This window comes from Ambystoma mexicanum, chromosome 1p (assembly GCF_040938575.1).
Source record: "Ambystoma mexicanum isolate Mex_15411 chromosome 1p, UKY_AmexF1_1, whole genome shotgun sequence".
In the NCBI taxonomy this organism is placed as follows: domain Eukaryota; kingdom Metazoa; phylum Chordata; class Amphibia; order Caudata; family Ambystomatidae; genus Ambystoma; species Ambystoma mexicanum.
The window spans coordinates 501,103,140-501,115,367 of NC_090921.1; the positions used below are offsets into that span (position 1 = coordinate 501,103,140).

The following is a 12,228-nucleotide window of genomic DNA, read 5'->3' on the forward strand; positions in this document are numbered from 1 at the left end:
TTGAGAGATATTCTGTGAGCAACAGGCAGCCAGTGTAAACTGCACCTAGTGTCAGAGATGTGAAGTTTCCTGGGGATGTTAACAGCAGCCCTAATGGCATTGTTCTGCGTTACCTGTTCTGGCCAAGAAGTACAGTAGTCGGTTTTAGCCATAATGAGAGTTCTGGCCAAGACGATGTAGTTGGCAGCAGTGAGGAAGGGTCTGCATGCAGTGATAAGTTTACATGTATAGGCTGACGCCGAGACTACAGCATTAGTTTGTCTCGAGAGGGATAAGGTAGAATCAAGAGAGATACCTAAAGTTTTTGTATCATTTGATACCTTGATTTTATTGCCGTCAATGACAAATGACAAATGAGTTGAAGGCAGGGTCCAATTTATTGAGTCTACGGTGGGAGCCTAGTATAAGTAACTCCGGTTTTTCATCATTTAAACAGAGCCCATGATGCGCCATCCAAGCCTGCACAATTAGGTAAACCTCATTAAGGGCTTTTGAGTTGGTCATGTAGTCACCAGTGATAGGGATGAGTATCTGGGTGTCATCGGTTTAATTGGTATAAGTGACACCCAGACAGTCAGGAATATCAAGAGTGGCTTTGTGAAGACATTATACAGTATGGGCGAGACACAGGACCCTTGCGGGACCCTACACAAGACTGTAAGGGGTTCGGCAGATGCAGATGGGGAAAAGACCTGCATAGTTCTGTTAGCCAGAAAGGATCAGATCCATGAGGTGGCTTCATTAGAAAAGTGGGCAGCAGTTTTAAGGTGGTGGCAGAGAATTTGGTGGTTGAACAAATGAAATGCTGCTGATAAGTCTAGCAAAAGTAGAAGGGCCATCTTTCCGTTGTCATTTAGGTCTTCGATTTGTGATTTTAAGTCAATGAGGGCAGTTTCTGTTCCATACCTCGGTCGGAATCCAGATTGTCGGAGGCCAAGGAGTTTATTGGATTCTAAATATTCCTGAATTCGTAAATATGCAGCGCGTTCCAGGATTTTCAGTAAGACAGGTACTGTGGTAATAGGTCTGTAGTTGGATGGGTTGCCTGGATCCAAGGTAGTCTTTTTTTATTAATTGGATGACCCACACATCCTTGAGGTTATCAGGGACTATTCCAGATTTGAAAGAGACATTAATAAAGGTGGTGATGAAGGGGGCAAGGTCATGGGCAGCTTCCTTGATGACGGGGTCAGGGCAGGAATGTTTTCCACCTCGACAATAGAAAGAGTTGAGAAGCAGAAGGGTTTGAAGGAGTGTGTAGTTAGTGGAATTTTGTTAAGGGAGGAGTTATATAGTGAATCAGAGAGAAGGCTGCATTTTTTGGCATTGATTTTACTTTGGAGTGTGGAAACTTTATCAAGGAGTGCTTTTTGGATATTAGTACACCAAACGGTGTCAGAGTTGCAGTTGTCGAGAGGGGCTATGGGAGATTCAAGTTCTTTTAGAATCTTGAAGAGCTCTTTAGTGTTAGATTCAGCCTGAAGGATACGCTTATTGTAAGTATCTTTTTTTGCAAGAAATATCGCTTATTTATAATTAGAGGAGACTAGGATCAGGGAACTTTTGTTGGTGTACGTAGGGAGACTTTTCCAACTTGCCTCCGCGTTTCTTTTTGCTTTACGTAGATCTCTCAAGTGTGGTGTGAACCACAAATTAAGATCAGCGCATAGTTTAGGTTTCCACAATTTCAATGGGACTATGATGTTTGGCGCTTTTTGGATAGTTTGGTTATAGGTATCTACTAATGCTGTTGGGCCTGAGCAGGATAACAATACTTTATTGAGGAGAGGAGGATAAGAGGAAGCAGTTTCTCTTTTGTAATGTCCTTCTTATTTCTGGAATAGATGGATGGGGCGATATTTTGTTCAGGGCTTTGGTGGTTGGATTTAATGGAGAAGGTAATCTTGTGATGATCTGACCACATGCACAGTGTGATTGACACAATATTGATGCTGCAATTCAGATCAGGAAGCCAATCAAGAGTTCTACCTTTGTTATGCGTCGGTATGTGGATATGATGGGTAAATCCTAAGTCTGCTAAGGTACTGGCAAGATCAAGGGCTTTAGAGTCGTTTGGGTCTTGGAATACCAGATTAAGGTCTCCCAGTAGTATAATTTGGGACTTGGGTTTGGTGTTAGCTGCGAAGAGAGATGTAATGTCATTAGTAAAGGTAGTAATAGGTCCTGGTGGCCAGTAAAGAAGGTGCATTGTGACAGTTTGATTAGGTGATATCGGCAATTTAACTGATAATAGTTCAGCTCAGGGGATCTGCTGGTTAGGGATGGGCCTAAATTCAAGAGATCTTTTGAAGATGAAGGCAACACCGCCACCTTTAGAGTGGTTGGAGTTCCTGTTGCATCTAATGATGGCGTAATTATCAGGGATGGCCAAGGAAAGAGAGGGTCCAGCTGCAGGGTGTAGCCTTGTTTCAGTAATGGCTAGGAAGTCAAGGTCTTGGGTTACAATAAAGTCAGCAATGTCAAGTGCATGAGCTATCAGGGATCTAGCATTGGCAAGGGCCCCTTTGATCTTAATGTCTTTTGCAGTATTAGGACAATCATGAAGGGGAATCGAGACGTCTTTAGGGTTTGGCAATGTAATATCAAAAGGGTCAGATATGGATGTGGGGTTACCCTGGACCATGAGGAGTTTAGTATTGGTACGGTGGTGTGGATGTTAATTTTTATGGCAGAATCTTGAACCTAATCTGAGGTTTCTGAGATGGAGAGTGCATCGTTGATTGGGTGTGGGCTTGGTGCGAAATGTTCCAACCATAAGGCTGTTGAGTTTAGATACGGGTTGGAGCAGGGCATGGTGCAAAAAGGGTCAGTGTTGTGTGAGTACAGAGTCGTGGTGGGTAAGGTTAAGATATAGTGTCTCGGGTGGGGGGGTAGAGTTATGTGTGTACGAGGGGCATGCAGCAGTATTCTGTATTTTAGGGGTAAGCAACGTGTAGAGGTTGAAGGCAGAAGGCTTAATACTCGAGGTTGTAGTGAATGGTAAGAGCGGGATACAGAGTGTCAGAAGGAACCAATACATTGTGAGCAGTAGTCTCGAAGCGATGAGCAGGGTAGACGTACAGTGTTTTGTGGTGATTGGATTGGGGAAGGAAGAGCAGGAGGTAGCATATAATACACTAAGGCTAGTGGCAACAGGTAGCATATCATACACTGAGGCTAGTGGCAACAGGTGGCATATAATACACTGAGGCTAGTGTCAACAGGTGGCATATAATACACTAAGGCTAGTGGCAACAGGTGGCATATAATACACAGTAGCTAGTGGCAAGAGGTAGCATATAAACCACTGAGGCTAGTGGCAGCAGGTGGCATATAATACACTGAAGCTAGTGGCAGCAGGTGGCATATAATTCACTGAGGCTAGTAGCAACAGGTGGCATATAATACACTGAGGCTAGTGACAACAGGTAGCATATAATACACTAAGGCTAGTGGCAGCAGGTGGCATATAATACACAGTAGCTAGTGGCAAGAGGTAGCATATAAACCACTGAGGCTAGTGGCAGCAGGTGGCATATAATACAATTAGGCTAGTGACAACAGGTGGCATATAATACACTGAAGCTAGTGGCAGCAGGTGGCATATAATTCATTGAGGCTAGTAGCAACAGGTGGCATATAATACACTGAGGCTAGTGACAACAGGTAGCATATAATACACTAAGGCTAGTGGCAACGGGTGGCATATAATACACTGAGGCTAGAGGCAACAGGTAGCATATAATACACTAAGGCTAGTGGCAAAAGGTGGCATATAATACACTGAGACTAGTGGCAACAGGTGGCACATAATACACTGAGGCTAGTGGCGAATAGGGGCGAACAGGGCCTTGCCTCTCGCAGGCCTTCCCATGAGAGGGCCGGCTTCTGTCTGCCGACGGATACTCTCTATTCAAATAGACGGTTTTGCTAGGCAATGAATTAATAAGGGCGAAGTGGCCATTTTGAGGCAGGATGCCGCCTATGGGCAATGCGGTACAGCAAGGCAGGCCGAAGAAAGACTGAATTAAGCACCATATGAAGTATAGGTACACAGGGTCAATGGCAGGCAGGAAGAGGCACACAGATTGCGTTCACCTCCTACACGGTGGTCGCACGCCGGGAAGAGTACTCCCGGGGATTTTTGCTGCTCTGGCTCGTAGTTGCAGGGTGGAGAGGAAAAGGGCTCCTGCCCTCTCCTAGGGTCTGAATGCAGTGGAGGGCACTGGGTAAACAGGGTCTTGCCTCTCGCGGGCCTTCCCACGAGAGTACCAAACTAAGATAGAATCCTATGCTGTACCCATAGGATAGTCCAGTGGGTTGAGCTCTTGCCACTGAGATTTGTGTGTGATCTTCAGGTTGCAGGTTTGGATCCAAGCAAGTCAATAAATGAGTATAATCTCGAGTTAGGTAACATTCATATAAACATTTTCTATGTACAGCCAAGATCATGATATATGCTGAAGAAGGTATGTCCTTTTAATAAGTACTCATGTAAAAGGTTTGGTGTATAATAAACCTTTGTGCCCCCTTTTTTCAAGCATTTTCCCCTGCACTGCCCATTGGGTTGATTGTCTTGCTCGCTGCGCTCGCTCAGGTTCACATGGGGATTCATTGGCAGCATTTTCCAAGATTGCTTTTAATTCCAATCTCCTGCCAGAGGGCATGTTTTAGAAGAGGGCAGAGGAAGGTCCGGAGCAGTATATTGGTGTTGCTGCCCAGGTGATCTTCACTTCTCTTGGGGCTGAAGATGAGTAGCATATACTTGTTGGTTTTTCATACAATGTTATAAGATATATTTGTATAGCGTCTCTTGCCATATGAGACGACCTCGAAGTGCTGTAACTTGTTTTTTTATTTTGTGGGAGCAGGCAAGAGAAGAGGGAATACACAAACCGATTCAGAGGCATGAAGACTAAAGGCCTGATTCATGGAAAAGTACTCATTCTTCCTGCAAAGGCTGCACACCCAGAACGACACTGCAACAGCCTGCGCACAGAATAAAAAATGTGCGCTGCGTATTCTTGGAATTCACTGTGCAAAGCAACCGTACATGCAAGTCGTGGCTGGAAAGCCCCTGACACGCCCCCACGCAAAGCCAAAACAGCCAGAACAGCCACCTTTGCGTGCAACCCCAGGCACGAATAGATGCACCCTTCAAACAGTGCACGTGGTCCCCTGCAAGTCGGTCCGCATGCCTGGGACCTTACGTGGGGTCCCCCGTATCTGTTACCAGCACCCCGATGGCATGAGTACAATGTATCAGAGCTTGGGTAAAACTTGGAAAATCTGCGTGCAAACCCCGTAAACCATTCCTGCTCTACACTACTGTGTCCACGCAGCCCTAAATCTGATCGGATACCCAGTTGCGTACACGCACATGTAAATATGACATGCAAACCGACGTCGGCACTGCGATTCCTGTGCGCAAGTGTACTTATGCCTGCCTTTGGGTGGCAGAGAGATGGAGGGATTCGTGTGGACATTTTCGCAGGTGAGGGGTTGCACGGTTACATCCATGAGTATGCTTTGTCATGCGCATTTTTGGGAGTGCCATGGACTGGCTGCAGCCAGTCCCTCGTAATGCTCACTTTTTCGCCTGTTCGTCCCCATTTTCCGAGTCCCACTCCCTACTCCACCCTCTGCGCAGGCCTCGCCTACGGTCTGCATGGTGTCTCGCGCAAGGCACTTATTTGATCACAGAGATGTGCTGAGCCTGCGCAAGCTCCACGCAAGTCCTAGAAAGGTCCCACGCAGTGCAGTCCATGAATCGACTTTGCGTGCAGAATGGTGCGCAAATCCAAGATTTACCAAGCAAATGATTCCATGAATCAACCCCTATGGCGTGCACACAACTGACTGGGGGACTTAGCAGGATCTGTTGTAAGGCTTAAAGGATTGCTGACAAGTCCTGCCTATCCGTCCTCTAGCAGATTGCGGCGAGTGCACAATTTCAAATGCTTTTGCATTGCTCCACCAGAATAGGAGAGTGAGTGTGCAGAGGACTGTGGGAATGCAGATGTCCCTGCTCAGGATACATGCATACTCATTAACCTTTCCAAACTCACTGTAATTTTGGAGACAATACTCAGGGTAATAATGGCAGCAGAATAAACAAGAATTGGCAATGCTAAGAGTTTGGGTTTTTGTGTAGGCATGGGAAGGGCACTCTCCAGGCACTGCTGTAGTGGTATTAACTGCCCATTGATGGTAGCAGGTGCAGAATGGTGTGAATACCTGGCCATCTAATAGCAGTGCCTGGCAAATGCCTAATAATTATACACAAGCCAAAGCTGTTGGCTTTGCCAATGCTTGATTTTAACAGGACTCCAGTGAGGTACACAGATAGTGCTTATAAATCGAGTGGCTGAAGGAAGACCTGTTTAAGACATGTTTAATACACCAATATCGTGTTTACAGCTTCAATTAAGACCTTAACTCTCAGAAGACTGATTTGAAAAAACACTGGCAGATGATTCCAGTGCAAAGTTTGATAGCGAGGCTTGATTAAAGCAAACTCAAAGAGTTCCCATGAGGAGGTGTTTTGTCTGCGGAGGGGCAGGAACTGGGTGTGAATGGCCATAGGGATTACCATGGCCTGTCAATGGGTGGGCAAATAACCAAACAACACCTACATGCTGTGTGTCTATCCTCAAATCAACAACACAAAATAGGAGGCACAAGGGAAATTAAGCCCACAACTAGCGATCCCTCAAGTACGTTATGAAACCTTTAACACCAAACAACAGCGCTATGGGGCAAGCGACTCTGTTGCTAGAGAGATGGAATCAATCACACACTGGTAGCCTGATACCTCTACCAACACAAGAAGCAAACATCAAATTAGAACACATTTTATTAATGTCAATACAGTGTTAAAAACATAATCCAAATACACAGACTAGTAAATTACCACTATTTGATTTCTGGTAATATAGACAGTGCACCCAGTAACAGACATATTATCATATTAGAAGCATATCAATTGCAACCTTTTTTACTCACAGAAAAAAGTGACTCGTGCTGTGCAAAAGTTAAGATAATAAAACACATCAAGCACTCCATTCACACTAGTCATATCACACTTATAACAATTCATACTTCATCAACGCCATCCCAACATGTTTCTTTCCATTCTATTGTAAACAAAGTACACTGGAAATTCTTCATGGGCTGCCTGAAAACAATAGCACTGTTGTCCAAGTATGATGTATGCATGAAAGAGTCCATCAATGAATTTCTCATTCTGTGTGACTCTCCAAATAAGCAACAATTGTTCTATTGAGATGCTATTTCCCAAGACCTCTCAGTCTTCTCTCATAAACCAGCATTTGGGATTTGTTTCAGCGCACATTAATTCCATGAATTACCCTCTGACTCTGTATGGCTGTGCGCAGAGTCTCCAGATCAGCCCTTTGGTCCCTGTTGGCCGCCAACATGTCCTCCCTGTGTGAGCGGCACGTGGACTCCGTTGCCTGCCGCTGGAGCTCCACCTGCCTTTCTGGGAGAAGAATGGAAGTGGCCACCTTATCCATGGACTGAGCCATCATCTCACACGATGCCCCCTGTTGTGCTGCAATAGTATACATGGAGTTCTCCCACACAGTATTGCCCGGTGGCGCACGGCCACCGCGTTGGCGGACACCACACCTGTTTGGGCCAAGGTGATGTGCACCTTGCTGTGCTGGAACTGCCTGAGGCTGCCGGACTGCATTCCTCCTTTGATCTGCAGGCCCAGGAACAGGAGCAAATATAGTGGAGTGTGACCCTGCATCCGTAACCGCCACAGGCGGACATTCCAACACTGAATGGGCCATTGAGGGGTCTACCGCCAGTGCAGGTGCGTTGGACAGAACAGCATCCCTGCCAGAAACACTCACCTGCGATGGGACATTTGTCTCAATTTCTGATTCAGCACCTGAGCCATAGAGGTCATCGGAGGTGTACCCAGAGACACCCGTGGAGAGGATGGTCTGTAGGACTAATGGATTTTCCTGCACCACCACCCCACGTCCTCCACTGGTGCCTGGTTGGTGCTCTGAGTACTCCTGCCCTGCACCATCACCTCCTCCTCAACAGCATCTACTGGCTCATCGCCTGCACAAAAATAAAACAAAAGTAATGAAGACAGGCATGAACAGCATAGCCGACACACACAGGCATCACAATCTACAAATTGAATGCATTAATGAGACATGTCACACATGACACTAACTCTGGCATGCATGCAGAGGCAATGAAGTGGAAGGGGACCCTAAAAGCAGACACTGAGGACTCCAAAATGGAAAAGCAACACATGTGCTGCATGGTGCATAGCACCTGCACCACACATTAGCTTGTGAGTGGCATGGACAATCCACAAACATGACAAATGCCAGCACACAGATGGCACATAGCATAGCCATGGCAGAATTGACAAGGACACCCAGATGGTAGTAAATCAGTACTGTCCCCCATCCATGTGAGACGCACATCATGAAATAGAACATGCAAAAGAGTATGACAAAACACACATGTGTCACACGCTGCAACCACACCAGTGTTTACTAATACAGTGATGGGAAGCACATGGATACATCAATGGTAGGTCAATTGGACTTGACACAAGTCAATTGTCATGTTGAACATTAAAACAGGGCTCTAAAGTGATCCAGTGCAGGGCATGTGTAGGTGCACAAAAGTCAATCAGCCTGATTGATTAAATCATTTCCATAAAAAGTTAACAAATGTGGGGCATTGTGGGGTGAAATCTATGTCTGAAGTATGGTGAATTTGGGGCAAAACGGCACAAAAATGTGTCTTTATCATGCAAATGATTCCATCAATCAGGCAGAATGAAAAGAAAAACAGCATTAAGAATGTTGTGGCATGATGCCTGTTGAAGGGCAAGTGCAGTCATTATGTACAAAGTGTTTTCAGTGGTCAGTAGGGATACTGTGAAACCCAAACCCAAGGGCGGGGGATGGTTTGGAGGCACCACAAGGGTGACATATAGCAGTCATGACTACACAGCCTGGCCTGAACCCTCCAGCGATTGCCTCATGTTCTGTGAGTTCATCCTCCTCTGCTGGAGACCCACTGCAAGTCACCAGAGTACAGGCATAATTGGAAGCCAGCTTGTTTTTTGCTTGGCGTTTGAGGTCATTCCACCGCTTTGAGCAATCATCAGCTGTGTGCTTCACAAATCCAAGGGAACTAATCTGGTGTGTGATGCACTGCCAGTGGGCCCTACGTTGAGCAGTCGTAGTCTTGCACCCTGCAGTCACCAGCATGTCACGGCCATGGGCCGACACGTAACCCACAAGTGCGTCTAGTTTCACATCATTGAAACTCTGCTTCCTTGATGTGCCGGAGGGGCGAGCCATTTCTGGGGTCCCAGCCTGTTCCGCAAGAGCACGCTTCTACCTCTTTAGAGGTGGTGCGGACCCTGAGTGGCTTACGCCGCTCTGGTCGGTAGGGGCTGAAGCGCAGGTGGACTGTCCACTGGAAGCAGGCAATGGCACGATGACCAAAGGTCTTACTGCAGGCATTGGCTGCTGTTGCCAGGACCAAGCGGCACAACTGCCTTGGTGTAATGGTTTGGGACCAACACTATCCCGGCTGGGTGACTCAGAGCCGAGGTGGATTCAGCTGCAGCTGCCCGTGCAGCCTTTTCACCCTGGCTACTCGGGGCAGCAGATGACATTGCTGCCCCAGATCCACGTGGCCTGGTGACAGCAACTTTCACCGCCACGCATGACTTTGACTTTGTGACAACGAAGTCTGCCTGTGAGTCATCCCGTGCCAGTTCCATGACCAATCTGGGCCGGGTTAACAGGGCCTGAGCTGGGATGGTGTCAGCTCCCCGACCCATTGAGGGGGGGCATAGGTGTCCCTGATTGTTCCTGGACACACTGGCCTCTTGGGCCATCCTGCCTACGTTGCCCACCACTGCCACCTTGGCCACCCTGGTCACCCTGCTCATCCTGGCCACGTCCCCTACCACGGTCACCTCTGCAAAGTCGGCCACCTTTGCCTCCCTTAGCACCTGGTCGCCTCCCAACCATGGCACTGATGTTCTTGTACGAATGGGATGTGCAGTAAACAATTATCCTGGGCAATTGGGGTGAAGGGGGAAGCGTACTAGGTAGAATATGTACCCCTGTGCTCTAGCAAGGCTGTCTGTGACCCCTGGGGGAAGATGACGGGTCATGCAATGTTCAGACACCCCAAAAAATTGTTTACGTGCACGCGACCCCTCGGACCCGCAGTACAGTGTGGCACCCAGAAACACTAAAATAAGCGTACGCGTGGTATACGCAGGCTACAATGACCTTTGAATGGGTACGCGGCACACGGGGGCAACCACTGTGGAAAAATATGTGCGCGACTCAACGTCTGCCTGGAAAAATAACATGAAAAAGACATGCGTGGGCGCGTAGGCAACACCCCTGCCAAAAGAAGAATTGAGTACACACTGCAACCATTGTGAAGTAATCGCGTGTGAACCGGTGCAGATACACTATGCACCTGTGCCGAGGGAAACGCCTGCACGCGTTACGTCACTTACGCGCTAAGGCCCTTTCCTTTCCTGACGTGCTGTTTTTTCACATGCCAATTCACTCTGCATCAAGCTGGCCACGCAACAACAAACGGAAGACCACGCTCCTGGCCGGAAGGCCATATTCCTGCCCTCAAGAGCCATGGGGAGCCTCCTACCTCCTGCCAACAGTGCCCAGCCAATTTTGTGCCTGCACATCAGCCATCTGCAGGGGTCCAGTTGCTGTGACCACCCCTGCTGGAACAGAAGACTCCCGACTGGTGTTCCATCACTCCACAGTCCAGCCCCAGGACCCAGTTGCCTGCCCACACCTGCCTCGGGGGTTGCCATGTCTGACACAACACCATCAGGCACCAGTGGCAACCCCCCAGCACAGAGGCAGGGGGCTGTGAGCTTCACTGCCAATGAAGTTCGCATCCTGGTGGAGCAAGTCCTAGGGCATTATGATGCCCTCTTCTCCCCATCGCGCACCGACAATGAAGGATGGAAGAGGATCTGGAAGGACATAGTGGGTGCCATCAACGTGGATGGGGTGGCACCCCGCAACATCATACATGTCCAGAAGCGCTGGGAGGACTACAAGTCCAGGACCCTCAAGAAGACCCGGCGCCTCTTGGACACAGCGGATGCAGTGGGGAGCCGGGTCCACCTTACCACCCAGCAGATGAGGGTCCTGGAGTGCATTCGCCCAGTGCTTCACCACCAGATTCTCAGGATGCAGGCCCGTCTGGAGTCGAATTTTCAAAAACAATGCATGTTGCAGTGTGGTGGTAGTTAGCTACTTGCCTGTATGTGTGACATGGGTCATGTATGGATGTGTGTGTGCAGGGACAGGATGGTGCTGCATGTGAGTCCAGTCAGGCGTGACCCACATGGATGGTGTATGTGTTACATTGCATCATGCGGAGCAGCATGTGGAATGCACACATATATGCATGCCTGTGACTTTACTTGGACATGTTTGGGGTGTGAGAGATGGGTGATGCTGTCATGGACATGCATGGTGTACAGGGCCGAGTGTCTGAGTAGTTTGTGAGGGACTGGTAAATGCCATGGATGCATGACACATGTCCGTGACGATGTGTTGTTTCACTGATACAGCCTAGTCATCCTTGTATCCACTGTGTCTGGGGGTATACGGGGCCAGGTGCATGGCCCTGCGGTGATGTGTGTGAATGTGATCAGAATGTCCTATGATGCATGTGAGTTTCAGGCTACCATTGGATGTTGGACATGGATGCAAATGTTTGTTGCATGTGCCATGCCTGTTCCTGCATGTGCGTTGCCTGCACTGACCCATGTGTTGTGGAGGGACATGATGGAAGTGACTTTTGACAGTGCCACTCATGTGCTATTGCTTTGTGTCTAGGGGACTATTGTACAGTACCCTGATGCTTGTGTTCAGTGTCTCCCTTTACACAGAGGCGAGTGAAGAAGAGGGCGGAGATGGCGCTGTGGAGGAAAGCGGCAGGGATGCCTCCACCGGCCAGCAACGCAAGGCCCAGTCACCTTCCCAGGACATTCCATCATCCGGGAGCGAGGGTACTGGTGTTGCATCTGCCACTACAGCTGCAGCGGAAGGGGTGGGTGACCCCCCACAGGGGCTGGCGATGGCAGAAGACGGTGCAGAGACATCCAGGTTGGTGGTGTGTACAGAGGAGGAGGAGGCGCACCCAAGCTGGACATGG

The 12,228-nt window shown here is 48.3% G+C and overlaps 1 long non-coding RNA gene across 2 annotated transcripts in view; it reads right to left on the bottom strand.

The window, feature by feature from the left end:
- Positions 1 to 6,876: 6,876 nt before the first annotated feature.
- The window catches only part of LOC138573730 (uncharacterized), a 544,146-nt gene continuing 538,794 nt past the window's right edge, over positions 6,877 to 12,228 (bottom strand). For both annotated transcript variants that reach the window (XR_011303927.1, XR_011303925.1), the window contains exon 5: positions 6,877 to 8,097. This is a non-coding gene — a long non-coding RNA (uncharacterized lncRNA). The remainder of the gene's footprint in view (positions 8,098 to 12,228) is intronic.